The sequence below is a fragment of the Prionailurus bengalensis genome, chromosome E2 (genome assembly GCF_016509475.1).
Source record: "Prionailurus bengalensis isolate Pbe53 chromosome E2, Fcat_Pben_1.1_paternal_pri, whole genome shotgun sequence".
Classification (NCBI taxonomy): domain Eukaryota; kingdom Metazoa; phylum Chordata; class Mammalia; order Carnivora; family Felidae; genus Prionailurus; species Prionailurus bengalensis.
Genome location: NC_057352.1, coordinates 30,309,260 through 30,326,671, shown reverse-complemented (window position 1 = coordinate 30,326,671; position 17,412 = coordinate 30,309,260).

Sequence of the window (17,412 nt, the reverse complement as noted above, 5' to 3'; positions counted from 1 at the left end):
GTAACAGATCTATAACCAGGTAGAAGCAGGAAGGGTTATGTGCAAATAGGTCATAGGTAGAAAAGTAAAAGTCTAGTTTTATCTAAATAAAACTCTGCTTTTCTGGTATCATAATTATTTTATGTAGGGCCTGATTTAATGCATTATGGAATATTCCACTGAATGAAATCATTGCAGACTTTAAGCAGCAAGCTAAGATATTAAGAAGCAGAAATCGTACATTGTGATTGATCATATTAAAATAATTTAGTTCAAAGTAGGCATCATTATAACTCATCTAGAATTTCCTCCTAATGTGAGGCAATGTTTCCGCATGGTAAATTTGCTCAATTTTGCAGCAGCTGTTCCTGAGCAGGAGACCCTTACAGCTCCCTGGGGCTGGAATGCTAGGGGTTCTGGAAGCTGGGCAGTGTCCCTTTGACCTCACTGTAGAGTGGCATGTGCCCTAGGCTCTCTCCTCCTGCCTAAATCTTGTCTGCCTCAGGCCGGTCTTTTTAGACAAGATTACACAGTTGCATAAACAAGTTCAAAACTGGGTCCATTTTTCTGGTCTCACCAAATCGAGCTGTATAAACATGGAAAAGGCATTCACTAGTGCCTTTCTAGCTGAATTCGTTCCGATTGCCCCATCTTGTGGAAGAAAGAAAAATAGCTTTTTTTTCCCCCCCTTTGGGCACCTGCCCCAGAAGAACAAACTCAGCCCATCTGTCTTCTCTATCTCTGTCCGTAATCTCGTTCACATAATACATTTCAGATAATTTATTCTGAGGAAAGGCCGGCATTCCTCATATATTTGCAACCTGACCTCTTTTCTTTACTGATAGGATCAGTACATGATTTCATTCACGAGTGCTAGATAGAAGTCTGTTGCATGGAGAACTCCAGCCTGCTACCATAATTTAGATCCAAATCAGAGTGCATTCCTACAGGTCTCTCAGCCTGATGAGTTCTCAGGATTTGCGGAACATAGCGACCATCACGCTTTCAGTTATCCGAAAATTTCACAACTATTTCCACGCTACCTTCTATGCACTTTGTATGTGGAACTCTCCGTTCGGAGGAAGAATAGATGGAATCGATTCATGCATTTGTTTGTTTACCAGTTTTCTTATTCATTCACTCATTCATTCATCTGTTTAGCATTTATTTATGAGGACCGTCTATATGCCAAGCACTGCTAGGTACTCGGGAAGCAGAGATAGGCGAAACAGCCATATTCACTACTCGGATGGGCTTTACGCGTTAGTTGAAGTTGACTGCATAGACGTTAATCAAACAATCGGACAGATACAGAATTGCAGATTGTGATAAGTCTATGAAAGGCAATTAAAGGGTACTATAAAACGATAAAAGAGGAGACCTGACTTATGTCACCCGACCTTTCCTGCAGAAGGGACACCTAAGCTGAGATCTGAAGAAGTAGGCGCTAAGAGAATGGCAAGAACATTATAAGCAGAGGTTTTGAGTCCAGAGGGAAACAGAGTTCTTGGAGTAGAGAGAGAGAGAGAGAGCAGTGGCTGGAATAGAGAAGAAGGAGGAGAGTGGCTCCCAGAAGAGGCTGCAGAAGCAGGCAGGGGCCAGAGTAAGTCAGGCCTTGAGGACCTGCTGGGAGCGTGGCCATCTGACCACATTACTTGCTAATATGGAGCACGGTCCATTAATCAAACAAGACTGATCTTCCTCCGTTCTCGCCCACAGCAGGAGTCAGACCGGTACTTTCGGGATGTCTCCATCTCTTTCTGGGCCGTGAGTTCCACGGTCCATCCTGCACTTACTCATTCCAGCCCTTGACTCACAGATGCAGTTTTAGAAGGGGCTGTGTACATTATCAAATCGGTTTCTTTGTAGGGAACGTCTAAGATTTATCTAGCACCTAAGAGTGTTTGTGTTCATGTGTATAAACGACTGTTGATTCTGTCTCTAAGCGACAAAGACCAGCTTGCCTCCTCAAGCAGTCAGCCTGAAAGTTGCACAACACTGACATCTGGTGCTTGCGTGTGATGTGAGATTGTACAAGGTCAGAAAGAGGCTTCTGAGACTAGTCCACATTGCAAAATGTAGCAAGGCTGAATGTTTGAAAATGTGGAGTAGAGTGCACACACCCGCATGTGCACGCGCACGTGCGCGCACACACGCACACACACACACACACACACACACAGCCCGTCCACAGTCTTTTGTTTTGAACTAATTCCGACTTTCCAATAATACGCTTGCCAAAGGCTAATTTCAACATGATGCTTTCTTACTGGCATTATTTGCCATTGGACACAGGGTTCACATGATGGAAGGTGAGGTTCTGCCTGGGTTTGGGAGAAAAGCAATTAACAAAACAAACCAATGTTCATTTAGTACACATTAATGTAAATCCTAGGGTTAAGTGGAAAAAGAGTCACCCTCGTAAAAACAATGTAATAATGGTGATTTTATGTATGATAAATAATATTTGCGTAGTAATTTATAGTTTCTGAAGCATTTTAGCATATACCTCCATGTTCTCCCAGTCATTCAATCATTTATTCATTCATTTAAGAACCATTTATTGAGTGCCTACTCTGTGTGAGTGATTGGTCTAGGCTGCAAGGAATCTCTTCGTCCTGGCAGGGCAATTAGGAGAGAGTAATAGTGTAGTTCTTAACCAAGTATGCTTTGGATTCAGACTTAGCTGCTCTAAGTATCTGAGTCCTTGTGTGTTAACTGGCCAGTGATAATAAGGGTGCCTGTCTTATTGAAATGTTCTTAAGATTAAAGGAAGAAAGTCAATGTAAAACCTTCACCACAGCCTCTAGCACATCACAAGTTACCAGCAAACTATGGCTTTAGGTATGGCAAGAAGTATTTTAACTGAGAATAAACTGAGGGTTGATGGGTGTGGGAGGGGAGGGTGGGTGATGGGCATTGAGGAGGGCACCTGTTGGGGTGAGCACTGGGTGTTGTATGGAACGAATTTGACAATAAATTTCATATCAGGAAAAATAAAAAAAATAAACTTCCTATAGTTGCTTTTTATTGTAAAAAAAAAAAAAGAATTATATTATTGCTTACTTTCAGTTTAGGAGACCAAAGACTTTCAGCTTGAATATACTCAGCAATGGAAAAAAAAATGGGTATGCCGTTCATGAATTTATCAGTTTAGGAAGATATGAGGATTAATGGAAATACGTAAGTTGAAAAGGTTAGAAAAGAGGGCTGGCCCTATTGTCAAGGAAGTTTGGTGTCTAAAAAGTTTTGATTTCTTTCTATGGGGACATTTGTTGGAGATTATGTTCTTAGAGTACTTCTTTGGGAATTTGGTCATTGGGGCTGAATGATGGGAAGGGTCAGAGATGGAAAGCAAAACCATTGGTTAGATAAAGCCCTTCCAAGGGTCCTGGTCTGAACGAATTGGACCTTGATGCGCACCACAGATCATGGTGGGCATGTAGAGGAGGAACTTGATGAAGGCTATTGTGGAAAATGAGCCTCGATGGGATGTTGTCTGTTCATCGCATATTGGCCTTTTCATAGGATGGCTGCATTGTCAGCTATTGGAATCTCATTCCTGGGAAATACAAAGCAGTCTATTTCTTTTACCGGTTTCCTCTTTGTAATTTGTGGAGCTTGAATTCTACCTCAGAAAATTCAGTGTATCCAAGCAATTTATTAATGCAGTGAACACTTAGTGGGTTCCCTGTCAGTGTATGGCCTGTGGTCGTCAGAACAGTTAGACATTTTTTTTTCTGGGAAAGGGAACCAAGAGGGACTTTGCAAAAATGATACGACTGGTCTAGTGTCTGGATGCTCTGGGTTTAGACCTTCCAAGAAAGAGTCTCTAAAGAATGCTTCTAGAAAGTGTAGAGAATTGGTTATTTAATGAAGTGAAAGTAAAGAGAATGCTAATTAGTAGGTGGACACTATTATCTCATTTAATACATACATGTAACATTTTTTCATCCGTAGCAAATTCTTTTCTTATGACTAGAAAATGTGTCCATATTGATAATATAGTCGTAAAGAAAACTGTATCAATTCTAAACTATAGGAGTCTTAGAGACATTCAATCCCAAGCTTACAAATCATTTAGAAAAGCATGTAGCTCATTGTGAATATTTTAGTTATTAAACAAGAACTAGGTTTTAAAAAACTCAAATGAACTCAAAAAAACTTAAATGAATAATTAAGAAACTAAAGTTAACATCAAAGCAATCCAAACAAAGGTATGAGGCAGTCGATGATGATGGAAGCCAATTTAATGGAAACAAAATGTAATTAATAAATCAAAAACTTCTTCTTCTGAATGTCAAGGTGACCCCCTCTGCCTTGAGAGTCTAGTGGAGAGAAAACGAGAGAAGAGAGAGCTAAAACCTTTGGAAAAAAAAAAGAAATGTAACTATAGATGTAAAAAGTTTAGAAGAAGTAAAAGGAATGTTTTATGCAACCGTATGCCAACAAATTTCAAATGGATAGCTTCCAAAAAACATGAATTATTAAAATTTGTTCAACAAAGGTAAATATTCATACTATTTCAATAATTATAAAAGTAAACATTTGTCTAAGGCTCACAATTTGAAGAGCTATCAGGATTATGAACAACTCCTATGATAACCTTGGTGGAATAGACCAATTCCTTGAAAGTCACACCTACCAAAACACACAAGGAGAAATAGATAAACTGCAAAGGTCTATATCTTCTAAAGAAATTGATTCAATAATTAATAACCTTCCCAAACAGAGAGCACCAGGCCCAGGTGGGTTCACTGGTGAATTCAAACAAATATTTTAAGGAAGAAACAATACCAATTCTCTTCCAGGAAATGGAAACAGATTCTATTTTATGAAACCAATGCTTGTATCCAACATATACAAATAACTCTTAAAACAATAAGAAAACAGCCTAATTAAAAACTGAGCAAAACCTAACCAAAGAAAATCTACTGATGTCAGATATACACAGAAAAAGAGGCTCACCATCCTCCTTCATCAGAGAATTGCAAACTAAAACAAGATGCCGCCACACGCCTATTAGAATGGATAAAATCCAGACCACTGACAATACCAAATACTGGCAAGAATGTGGAGAAACAGGACGTCTCATTCATTCTTGGAGGGAACGCAAAGTGGTACACCTACTTTAAGAAGCCGGCTTGGCAGTGTCTTAGAAAAACGAACATACTCTTACCATACAATCAACAATTGCACTCCTTGGGATTTACTCAGATGAAGTGAACATTTATGTCCACACAAACCCTGTACACGAACGTTTATCCTGCTTTATTAATAATTGTCAAAACTTGGAAGCAACCGAGGTGTCTTTCAATAGGCAAACAAATAAACAAACGAGCACATTCATACGACGCACTATTACTTAGCAATAAAAAGATATGTGTTTTCAAGCCCCAAATTGACATGCAGGTATGTCAAATACATATTGGCAAGTGAATGAAGCCAGTCTGAAAAGGTTATATAGTGTATGATTCCAACTATATGACCTTCTGCACAAAGGCAGAACTATGGAGACCGTAAAAAGATCAGTGTTTGCTCAGGGTTTGGAGGAAGGGAAGGAGGGAGGACTAGGAGAGCACAGCAGATTTTTAATGCAGTGAAACTTTCTGTATGATACTGAAATGATGGATACATGTTTTCATACATTTGTCGAAAAACCATGGAATGTATGGCACAAAGAGTGAACCCTAATACAAACTATGGACTTTAGTTAATAATAATGTGTCAATATTGGCTCATCAGTTCTAACAAATGTACCGCACTAATGCATGAGGTTAATAACGGGAAACGGGTGGGGAACGGGTGGGGAGTAAAGGGTCCCGTGTGCTTTCTGCTCAATTTCTGTGTCCTTTCTGCTCAGTTTTTCTATAAACCTAAAACTGCTCTAGCAAAGTCTGTTATTTTTTTAAAGTTAGAAGATGCAAAATAAAAAAAAAATAAATGAAAGATACCAGGGTTTAATGGTTTTATAGGGCACACTTTCTAAACTTTTAGGGATGGCTAACACCTAAATTATGCAAATAATGCTAGAATACAAGGAAAAAAGCAAATATTTCCTCTGAAAAATTACCAAAGACAAATAAAAATCACACTGAAAAAGAAAACTATATTCCACTCTTACTGTAAGTAAAGATGCAAACATCCAACACAATATTAGTGAAGAGAAGACCGTCATGTATTAAAAGAAAAAAAAATTACAGTGTTGTAGATTTTGTTCTAAAAGTCCCACAAAAGATCACTATTTAGGGATTATCTTAAGGGGCATTCTACCTCAAATCTGCTTAGGAGATACACTCTTGGCAATTCACCATGCACACTAACATATCAAATATTCCGAAATTCGACAGAAAAGAAACCTGTTTTGGGCTCCTGGGTGGCTCAGTTGGTTAAGCGGCCTACTCTTGATTTCGGCTCAGGTCACGATTTCACACAGTTCGTGAGATCGAGCCCCAAGCTGTCAGTGCAGAGCCTGCTTGGGATTCTGTCTCTCTCCCTTTATCTCTCTCTGCTCCTCCCCTGCTCTCTCTCTCTCTCTCTCTCTCTCTCTCTCTCTCAAAATAAGTAAACTGAAAAAAGAAAAAGGATTAAAGGAAAGAAACCTGTTTTAGTTTAAAACAGTTTTCCCAAATATTTCTGTTACTCTGATAGCATGGTGTTCCTCTGAACACCCCACTCAGTACAGAAATGCCTCCTCCTTCAACTTGTATTAGGGACTGTGTAGACAGACAGACTAAAGATCCCAAGATGCCCCTGTCCCATTCCCTGCAACCTATGAATGTGCCACTTTACAAGGCCAAGGGGGATTAAGGTTGCAGATGGAATTAAGATTACTGATCAGCTGACCTTCAGATAAGGCAATTTTCCCGGATTGGCTGGAAGGGTGCAATGGAAAACACAAGGTTCCTTCAAAATGGAAGGAAGAGAGAGAAGAGAAATCAGAGGAGGAAGTGTGATGATGGAAGGAGGTCAGTGATGTGAGAAGGACTTGGCCTGCCCTCGCTGGCTTTGCAGACGGACAAAGGGGCCGTGAGCCAAGGAATGTGGACAGACTCTAGAAGGCGGAAAATACAAGGGTATAGATTCTCTCCTAGAGTTTTCAGGAGGAAATGCAGCCTCACTGACACCTTGATTTTGGCCCGTTGATAACTGTGTGGGACTTCAGGACTGTAGGGTAATAAATTTGTGTTACTTTAGCCACCAAGTTTGTAGTAATTTGTCACAGCAGCGATAGCGAATGAATACGGGGACTGTCTTAACACCTTTAAGAACCCAATTACACAATTTTAGGACTTTTATTTTACAATGAGTTCGATGAAATATACGTACTAAAGATAGAGGGAGTTGCAATTAATACAGAATCAAAGTTTTAGAGTATGCTGAGAGTATAATTGTGATGTTCTCTTCTGTGGCTCTGGTATTGCTGGTAGGAAATAGCATTTGCAGTTTTAATGCTCGCGTAACCTCGGGGAAACTTTTTCTAAGCTCTGTTGGTGCTTGCATAGTTATATCACGGAGTTCTGGTGAAGACCTAATAGGAGTCAGTTTTGGAAAGAACTTGAAATCCGGGCTGTAGAGGAACCTGGTGGCATTTGAAACCTGGATGTGGTCCTTGCTGGCCGAGATTTTGGTAAATTTCCATGATGCTTACTCTGTCTTTCCCCATTCCTTCCATTTCTTCTACCTTTCCTTTTCGTAACAGACTTTGCACAGATAATCTACACTCCCACGTGTCTAATGCCAATAAACTCATTATAAAATTTCAAGCAGTGAACTGTCTTTCTCTTAACCTTGTCCTACCTCCCCCTGGCTTCTCCTAAAATACCTCCCACATGCTGTTCTTAGTTTCTTATGTATTTTCCAGACGTTACCTTATGAGATTCAAGACAAAAATACAGATTCATATTTTCCCATTGTACTTAAGACGTGCCACTTTATACACATGATGCTGCACTTTTCTTTCTTCGCTTAAAATTATTTTGAATACTTTTCCCCATCAGCATGTGAAAGTCTCCTTTATTCTTTTAGCACGTACAACAATGCTTCAAGAACTTACCTAATGAGCAGGTTAGAGTTCTTAGCAGTTAGCATATTTTTTATGGGTTCATTATGCTACTAACTTGCTTAACATGTTTTTTTTTTCTCCTAAAATGTGCTAAATACTTTCCCAATTACCCAAATTATGACAAATTGAGGAATAGTGGACTACTTTAATAGCAAGTTGTTCTTATTCTTTAACAGAATGAAAGCCACATTTCAGCTCAAACAGCCCCGGTTGAAAGTTGTCCAAAGGTGCAATGAAAAAAGATGAAACCCATGTTGGGGGAAAATGAGTTTCCTAATCATTAGAATGGTCAGTAGAGGGGCACCTGGGTGGCGCAGTCGGTTAAGCGTCCGACTTCAGCCAGGTCACGATCTCGCGGTCCGTGAGTTCGAGCCCCGCGTCAGGCTCTGGGCTGATGGCTTGGAGCCTGGAGCCTGTTTCCGATTCTGTGTCTCCCTCTCTGCCCCTTCCCCGTTCATGCTCTGTCTCTCTCTGTCCCAAAAATAAATAAATGTTGAAAAAAAAAATTAAAAAAAAAAAAAAAAAAGAATGGCCATTAGATGTGTACCTAACCCTAGTGATGAATATTTCAACGGGGAAAAAAAAAATCTCGACTCAAACAATTCAGTTCTCCCATGATTAAGCTATCCGTAAAATAATTTGAAAATTGCTAAAATGTATATAAACTGCATATCCTATACATGTTTACATATTATATGGGAAGTATCTGTTGTATACCCATCATTGTTTTATTCATTGAGAAGTTAATACTTGCTTTTTTGCTATGCATTTGCAGAATAATATTAGGGGTCACTAAGTAGATAAAAAATGCAAAAATAATAACAAATACCCATCTGTAATTAGCATGTTATGAAATTTTCAATTTAAAGACTTTACTTGAATGTCACAGAAAGAATTCTGTGGCATTTTGACCAGGATTTAGGTAACTTCTTTGATTTTCGGCTCTGATTACAAAGAACGGAAACAAATCATATTGGCAGGATATGAGGGCATCTCATGGAACCCAAGGGCAAGAATTACAATTGGTTTTTATGAGGGCCTGCAAATGGAATTTACTTATCAGGAGCTCTATTTCTACAGGTTTTGTGGTCCCTGCTCTCTCTTTGCTGCCTTGACCAGCTTTCTTGTAATATAATGGGTTTTAACTAAATTATTTTGAAATAATTGCTACTCCAAAAGGGTATCTTCCTACCCGCAGCTCCTTCTACAGTTTCAAGCAAAGAACTCTCTAGAAACCTCATCACAAAACAGAAATTCACAATGGAAAGAGTATTAGCCTAGACAGTTGTCAGCCATCCAGGGTCCCAGGACTGTCTCACCCAAGGTCTTGCTACGTGAGGAAGACAAAACTCGTGTAATTACTTTGACCCTTAGTCTTTGTCCTGCCACATTGCAATGGTACTTCCTCCCCAAACTTATCTCAAATAATGCCTCTTCTTTCCATCCCTCATACTGGAGCCTTACACTGAACATGCCCATTGTGACTGCAGCCCAGTTTCCCTCTGAAGAACTCACTGCTGGAGTGATATTGTCAATAGACTGGGAGAATGAAGATTCAAAGATGTTTGCATTTTTTATCTGGGCAATAAGCTTCATCATGGCATCTTGAATAGAGAGCTATAACATGGTGGAAAGATGGTCGGTAGTGAGATGGATTCATTCTTCTGCATATCAGAGTCAAAGCTGTGATGCAAAACCTAAATTGACTTCGTCTAAGACTTAGCAGGGAGGTCTACAGGGGTAGATTTGGAAATCATCAGAGTGAGCATGGTGGTAAATCCATCGGAGTGAATGAAATGCCCCAGGGGAGTACATACAAAGAAAAGAAAATCCAAGCAAATGATTTGATGGATGTCTTGTACAAGGTACTCCACCACAGGAAAACCCCAAAGCCAAAACCAAAATAGTTTGGGACCTTGGTTTCTACACAGTTTATTTTGGCAAGACATAAAGGTCCTAGAGATGGGTGGTGTGATGGTTGCATAACAATGTGAATGTACTTCATACCACTGAACTTTATGTTTGAAAATGGTTAAGACGATAAATTTTATGTCATGTGTAATTCACCACAATAAAAAAAAGAGGGTGTAAAGTAAATATCGCTTAAGCTAAATTAAAAATAAAGTATTTAAAGCCCAAATTTTTGACTACCCAACATTACTTTCTTAATCTTTTTTATTATTTTTAAAATTTTTCAGGTTTATTTTTCAGAGACAGAGAGAGACAGAGCATGAGGAGGGAGGGAGGGGCAGAGAGACAGGGAGACACAGAATCTGAAGCAGGCTGTGCTGACAGCTCAGAGCCCGATGTGGAGCTCCAACCCAGGAACTGCAAGATGGTGACCCGAGCTGAAGTTGGACGCTCAACCGACGGAGCCACCCAGGCCCCTATTTTAAAAAAATTTTTTTATGTTTATTTATTCTTTGAGAGAGAGAGAGAGAGGCAGAGAGAGGGTGAGAGAAGCCCAAGCAGGCTCCACACTGTTAATGCAGAGCCTGACATGAAGCTTGAATTCACAAACTGTGAGGTCATGACCCGAGCCAAAACCAAGAGTCAGATGCTTAACCAACTGACCCACTCAGGCGCCCCCACCCAACATTATTCTTTGAAGCCTGCAGAAGGTGTCTCATTGGAGACCCCTGTGCAGCCATCTTCTCCAGTGTGGGACCAGGCTGTTGAGGGCCTGATGAAATCGTTGGCCCTGTTGTACAAACAAACCCACTCATCTTTGGACATCAGGATCCTAGCAACACGGTGAGATGCTCTGTGAGAGACCCAGAGGGCCTGGGACCCAGTGAGAGAATGGCAGTATGAGAATTTCATCTCATCCTCACTGCAGGCAACATTGGTTATGTAGGACGCTGGGCTGAAATGTGGCCTTATTGAAATGTTTTCTTGGGGCGCCTGGGTGGCGCAGTCGGTTAAGTGTCCGACTTCAGCCAGGTCACGATCTCACGGTCCGTGAGTTCGAGCCCCGTGTCGGGCTCTGGGCTGATGGCTCAGAGCCTGGAGCCTCTTTCTGATTCTGTGTCTCCCTGTCTCTCTGCCCCTCCCCCGTTCATCCTCTGTCTCTCTCTGTCCCAAAAATAAATAAAAACGTTGAAAAAAAAAATAAAAAAAAATGTTTTCTTATTCCCTCTTTCCCTTTCCTGAATACGTATGGTTGAATACACGCAAGTAAAATGAATATTTGGTACAACGCCACTGGAATAACCATTATTTATCAATATTTTACAGTGTGCCAGGCATCGTGCTTGGAATACGTCATTCACTTTTCACAACCAACCATGACAAAGGTCAATTTGCTGAGTCCGCTGCAACCTCTGTGAGAACATACAATATCAGCCACACGCTCCGTGCCTAACTGCAAAAGATTTGACCCACGTCCAGGTTATGTCCGCCACTAAGTGAATTAGGAGAATTAGAGGTCATTGTCAATGGCAAGAGGGGCTGGCGCACTAGGGCCTGTAGACTCATGCCCTGGGGCTGGTGGCCAGGTGGGGCCATTTGTAAGTAGGGGCCAGTGGGGGAGAGAGAGGAGGCTGAGAAGCAGAAATGAGAGAGACCCACCTGAGAGGCAGAAGGAGATACTTCCGTGACTGAGAATTTTCAAATTTCCGTGACACCTGGCTGCACTTTGACCTTTGTGTTCCAAGCAAGTCCCTGGCGTATGTTTCGTCTCTTTTATTTGAACTAGCTTGAGAGCGTTGCTGTTCTTTCCAGCTCTGATTAGAGCCTAAGCCTGCATTACTGAATGCCAGTTGCATTCATAAATGGTTCATCTACCCTCTAAGGACAAAGAGCTTTGTTTGAAGGGAAGGGCCAAGAGCTAGGGGTCGGAAGGTGTGTTTTAGTTCTAGTACTACCGTTAACTTGTGTGACCTTGGACAGTTTACCCTTTCTGAGCACGCCAAATCCTAACCACTAGACCACCAGGGAACCCTTTCCCCTTTCTGGACCTCAGTGTCCTGATCTATAGAATGAGGATAACACTGCTTGCTTGATTTCCTAGAATACATGTTCAAAGCATTTTAAAAGGTTAAAAGCAATGTGTAAATGCAAAGAATGACGATTACATTTGGCCTAAATGAAAATATACTTCTCTTGAGACTTTTCCCATGATAATGGAAATTTTCCAAAATTTCTGAGAGCTCATCGGCCACTTCAATGTCAGGGGCAGTTCCCAGAAGTGGTCTGACTGGTATGGGACCAAGAGACCATAGGCGGTTGTCTAAATGTGCAAAACCTCGTGCTTTATCTCGCAAACTAGATTTTAAATGTACAGAGGGCGGGAACTCTAGAATATGTTTCTTTGTTTCTTCCTTAGGACCAAGTGCACTGTAGATGCTTATAAATATGTGTTGAGTGAACATCTGACTAAAAGAAAGCGTGCATGGGTGCTATTCTAGGAGAACTTCACCTTCTATGGAAATTCAAGATGAGTTTTCACTTCTGTGTGACTGCTTCTGTTCTCAGAAAACAAGGGGAAGAATAGGAAAAAACAGTTTGCCAGTAGGCATGCGTATTGTGTGCGGTGGATACCCATTTCATGGATGATCTTACCCTGGGGCACGCAAATGAAATCAGTCTTAGTGATCCTCTCAGCTGGGTAAGGAGCAATTGTACAGTTGAAGTTCATGCACTCACTAGTATGAATGTTCTTAGGAAACCCTGTACAATACTGCTCAGTAGAAAAAAGTTTCTAGTCTTCTTGGCCAGAAGGTGTTCCCCTGTCAAGATTTCAGTATTTGGCAATGTATCAAGTTGGTCTTCTATCAGTGGGACAAAGAGAAATCTAGTGTCAAAAACACTCTAAAACACGCGCATGCCCCTTGATAAAGACGGGTGACTCGTGCAGGCGTGAGCTTCCTGTCACTGGGCATATTGGAGCCGTGACTGGGGTAGTTTCGAGGGCAGGATTTGGGGAGGGGAGCAGAAAACAGTCTTGATTCCTACTGATAGTCCTTTTTTCATCTTGGATTCCGGAATTAAATTGCATATACTTGAGATTTACGGCATGTCACTATATAACCTGTTGGGAGTAATGCCCAAACGCCCAGGAGTGCATATTCCAGAACACAGGGATCGGCAAACTAAGGCCACAGGCCAAAATGACCTGTCACTTGTTTTTGCAAATAACGTTTTATTAGAATGTTACCATGCCCACTTATTTGTTTATTTTCTCTGGCTGCTTTTATACGACCACAGAGTTGATTGGTTATCACAGAGAACATCTACCTGCAAAGCCTAACAGACTTGTCCTCTGACCCTTTACAGACCCTTACACCAGTCCCCATACGAAGTAGACTGCAGAGTTCAGTACATGCTTCCTGTATACCCTCCTCGGGTATACGGTATATTAGAACTTCTCTGTATATTTACTTTTGTCTTATTTTTAACTCTTGACCCTTTCTAATGTTTATGTTCTTCGTCTCTAGAGCAGGGATATTGTTAATATCTACTCCACTGGGTTGTTGTGTGAGGATTAAAAGGGGTGATTTGTGTGAAATCCTTCACACAGCTTGAACCTGAACTCCTAACCCTTACACTGTATGGCACCAGGACGAAATAGAGGGCAGTGGAGTAGGTGAGGTCTGGGGAGGTGAAGGAGGTCTTGTTGTAGGAGGTGTGAATGGACTTGTCTGTTTGAAGAGACGATGAGGACTGGAATAGGCAGGGGGACACTGTTCTCTCCCTCAATTACAGGGAGGCTGGCTAAGCCGACCTCTCATCTTCCTAGCAAGGGTCCTCCCTCCCTTCCCCCCACCTCCACCGTGTTTTGAAAGGCCAGAGAAATTTTTCACCTGCTAGTTATTCACCTGCTCCAGACAAGTAAGCACCTCTGTAATTTCAATCTGTGCTTTCTATCACTAAGATAAACTAGTAATGATTTGCCAATAAGATGCAATTACAGTGCCTGCTGAGGTCAATATTCAATCAGTGGTTCCATTCCGAGTGCTGCTTTGATCAGTTGGTCAAAAATTTCCTTTCTTCAGATGCTTTGTAAACCATGATTGATCGAGAGGTGTAGGGGTTTAAGAATGGGATGTGATTTCATTTTTAATCCAACTTTTGAGCAGCACTTCAAACTGACCCAATGTGACAGGGTCTCCTTTGGGAAGCCCCCACCCGCACTGAGACCAGACTTGTTATTTCTTCGCCCTGCTCCTAACCATCTCCTCTCCTTCCCCCATGGAACAGTCAAACTCTAAAGTATCATACATAAAATAGATTGTTCTGGAGGTGTTGTGGGGAGATCAGGAAGTCACATTGGTCACCCCATAGCAAAAACTTCATGCATTTTTAAAATTTATCAGGCATTTTTTTCAGCTCTTTCTAGTGTCTCCCCATCTGCTTGATTGTTGTCATTGTTTTAATCTTTTATCTTTTCTTCTCCCCTACATAGCCTCTTAGACTTTTCTCTATCAACCAGAGCAACCTAGCTTTTCCTCTCACTTTGGGAATCTCACTCAAAGTAATGAAGTCCCTATAGATAAGCAAACAAGGCCACTGATGATGCCTCAAACATGCTCATCACTGATGATGCCTCAAACTCATGCTGGTGAGTACCAGCCCAGATCACCACACTAGGAGATCTTTGGCTGAGTTTTAGGAATAAAGCAAGATTTGGTTGAGAATAAATAAAACTGAAACTGAGAAATTTCATCCCAGAGACCCAAGATGATGGTACTTGATTGGATTTTGGTGTTCTGTTTGGTAATAGTCAAAGTAGACAGCTTAATGTTTTGGGGGCCTCTCTTTCTGTCTCTCTCTAACTGAATTTATCTGCATGTCTGATTTCAGATTCGTTTAAAGGCAAACTTTTCATGCTGGTTTTGATATGGATTCACATTTGCTCAAGATATAATCAGGGACTTCAAGTAGCTAGTGACAGTGCCTCTGTGGAGCTAAGATTTTACTATTTTATGTTTGAACTTAAAATTTTTAAGCCTTCCGGACTTAATTTTTCTAATGTGACAACATACCTTAAAATTCCCATTTAAGATATATGTAGATTTTATGCCAGAAATCCTTGTTGTGGGAATGTATCCTAATGACATAATAGCCCTGGGACTTATAATCAAGGACATTTATCACAACATCATTTGTCAAGGAAAAAGCAAAACAAAACCCAAAAAGCATGATGTGCATCAATTTGGGAAAGATTGGGTAAATTCCGGTATAAATCCTACTGTGGAATATTAAATGTTTGCTAAAATAGAGAAGTTGAACCTCTATCTATTGATCCAGAGGACTGTCAATAATGTATTGTCATGGGAGAAAGACACCAAATGACAGTAACAACCCCACATCCCATACCTCAATGTTCATTTTTTTAAAAAATGTAGCAAGATGTGACTAGAAAAAACACCCGGCTGGTATATTTTACATTTTTGCGAGCTGCACACATGTATGCAGAGAACAGTTTTGTGTGGTGTTCCAACCACAGTCAACCTTCTTGAGAGCTGGGACAGTTCAAGTAGGGAGAGGGCCTTAGATGTGAATTGTGACGGGAGAAATCCTTGAGCCATTAGTCTTGAATTCTCATGATTTTGCCTTTATTTTTCCCTCTATGGACTCCCACTAGCACTCAATTCCCCAGTGACTCACCTGCCATTTAACCCATTAAGGGTTAACATGATTCCAACCACACAATATCACAGCAAATTTTTAACCTGCCTTTTTCCTGTTGCCTTCTGAATTTGCGTTATCGTTCAGCTTTTTAGAGAGAAAAAGGGATTAGATGTAGAAGACTCAAGACCCAGGTTTGAGTTGAGCCTCCTGGCGCCATCTCTGGGACCCTGGGTAAATAACTACTACTAGGTTTAGATTTCTTCCTCAACACAATGGAGACCTCTTCAGTAGACCTCACTAAGCCTAGCGGGAGGCCTAAATAATGGATGATGGCTGTGAAAATACTTTGTAGTCCTTACAAATTGAAAAACTGTAAATTATCTCATTTTTCTATGATTACCTTCCTTTTGGAAAAAAAAAAAAGTTACGTCTGTCTTTTGTGAGGGTCCCAGTTGGAAGTAATGTTGGACTTCTGGTCTTTCTGCCTCTCCTGCTTCTGTAGTAGAGAGTTAAGTTCAAATTACTCATTTTGCCTTTTGGGTGAGGATTAAGTGTTCCCATTGTTTCCTCTGTTATGGCAAGCAGCAAGCCTTTGATAAAAACAAAGTCACTAACTCATTAGCTCTGGATTTATATATTTGTGTTCTTATCACGGGATAGCAACAAAATAATCTCTTTTTAAAGTACTTGTAATTTTAGCTTAGATATTCAATCTGTTTTCTCTTGGTCCCATTGAAGTTAAACATTCTAGTTCATACATTTGCTCCCTTAAAAAAAATTTTTTTTTTAATGTTTATTTATTTTGAGGAAGAGAGAGCCAGAGTGTGAGCAGGGGAGGGGAAGAGAGAGAGGGAGACACAGAATCCAAAGCAGGCTCCAGGCTCTGAGCTGTCAGCACAGAGCACAATGCGGGGCTCAAACTCGTGAACCGTGAGATCATGACCTGAGCTGAAGTCGTACGCTTAACCGACTGAGCCACCCAGGCGCCCCTACATTTGCTCTATTTTTAAAGATAGAACAAAGCAATGCCTTAATTATAGGAATATTCTACATTTTAAGTTGGGTATTTTTTTTTAATTTTTTACTTTTTTAACATTTATTTATTTTTTTTGAAAGAGAGACACAGAGCCCAACTGGGAGAGAGAGAGAGAGAGGGAGACACAGAATCCGAAGCAGGCTCCAGACTCTGCGCTGTCAGCACAGAGCCCAAGGCGGGGCTCAAACCCACGAACCATGAGACCATGACCTGAGCCGAAGTCTGCCGCTTAACCGACTGAGCCACCCAGGTGCCCCTAAGTTGGGTATTTTTTAAAGCAGGTGTCCATTTTAAGAACATGTTAACAACCAGTGTTAGTCTGTTATTGGCAGGTAACTAATGACTTGTACATGTACTCTCTCATTTAATCCTCAAAGCAGAGGCTTAGGAGGGGTGCCCAACTTGCTCACATTGCTAGCGAGTGACAGAGTCAGGACCTAACCGATTGCTATAGATGAGCAACCAAAACTCTAACACTGGATAGAAGAAGTGATCACCTAGATTGAATTAATGACCATATCAAATAGACGAGTGACAATTAACCTGGTCAGTTTCTGTCCCACGTAACCCACAGGCTTCTTATTCCTGGGACTTCTCAGAAAAACTAACCCATATTCCAGCTGATAGTCAAACTTAGTCAAATATGGAACTCTTTTGAAGTCCATTTCAAGGGCATACGTTCGAAACAACGTGCCTCAGCAAGAGCTGCTCCAGCCAGCGTCAGACTCTCGTAGCAGCCCTGCGGTCCCCTTTCTCC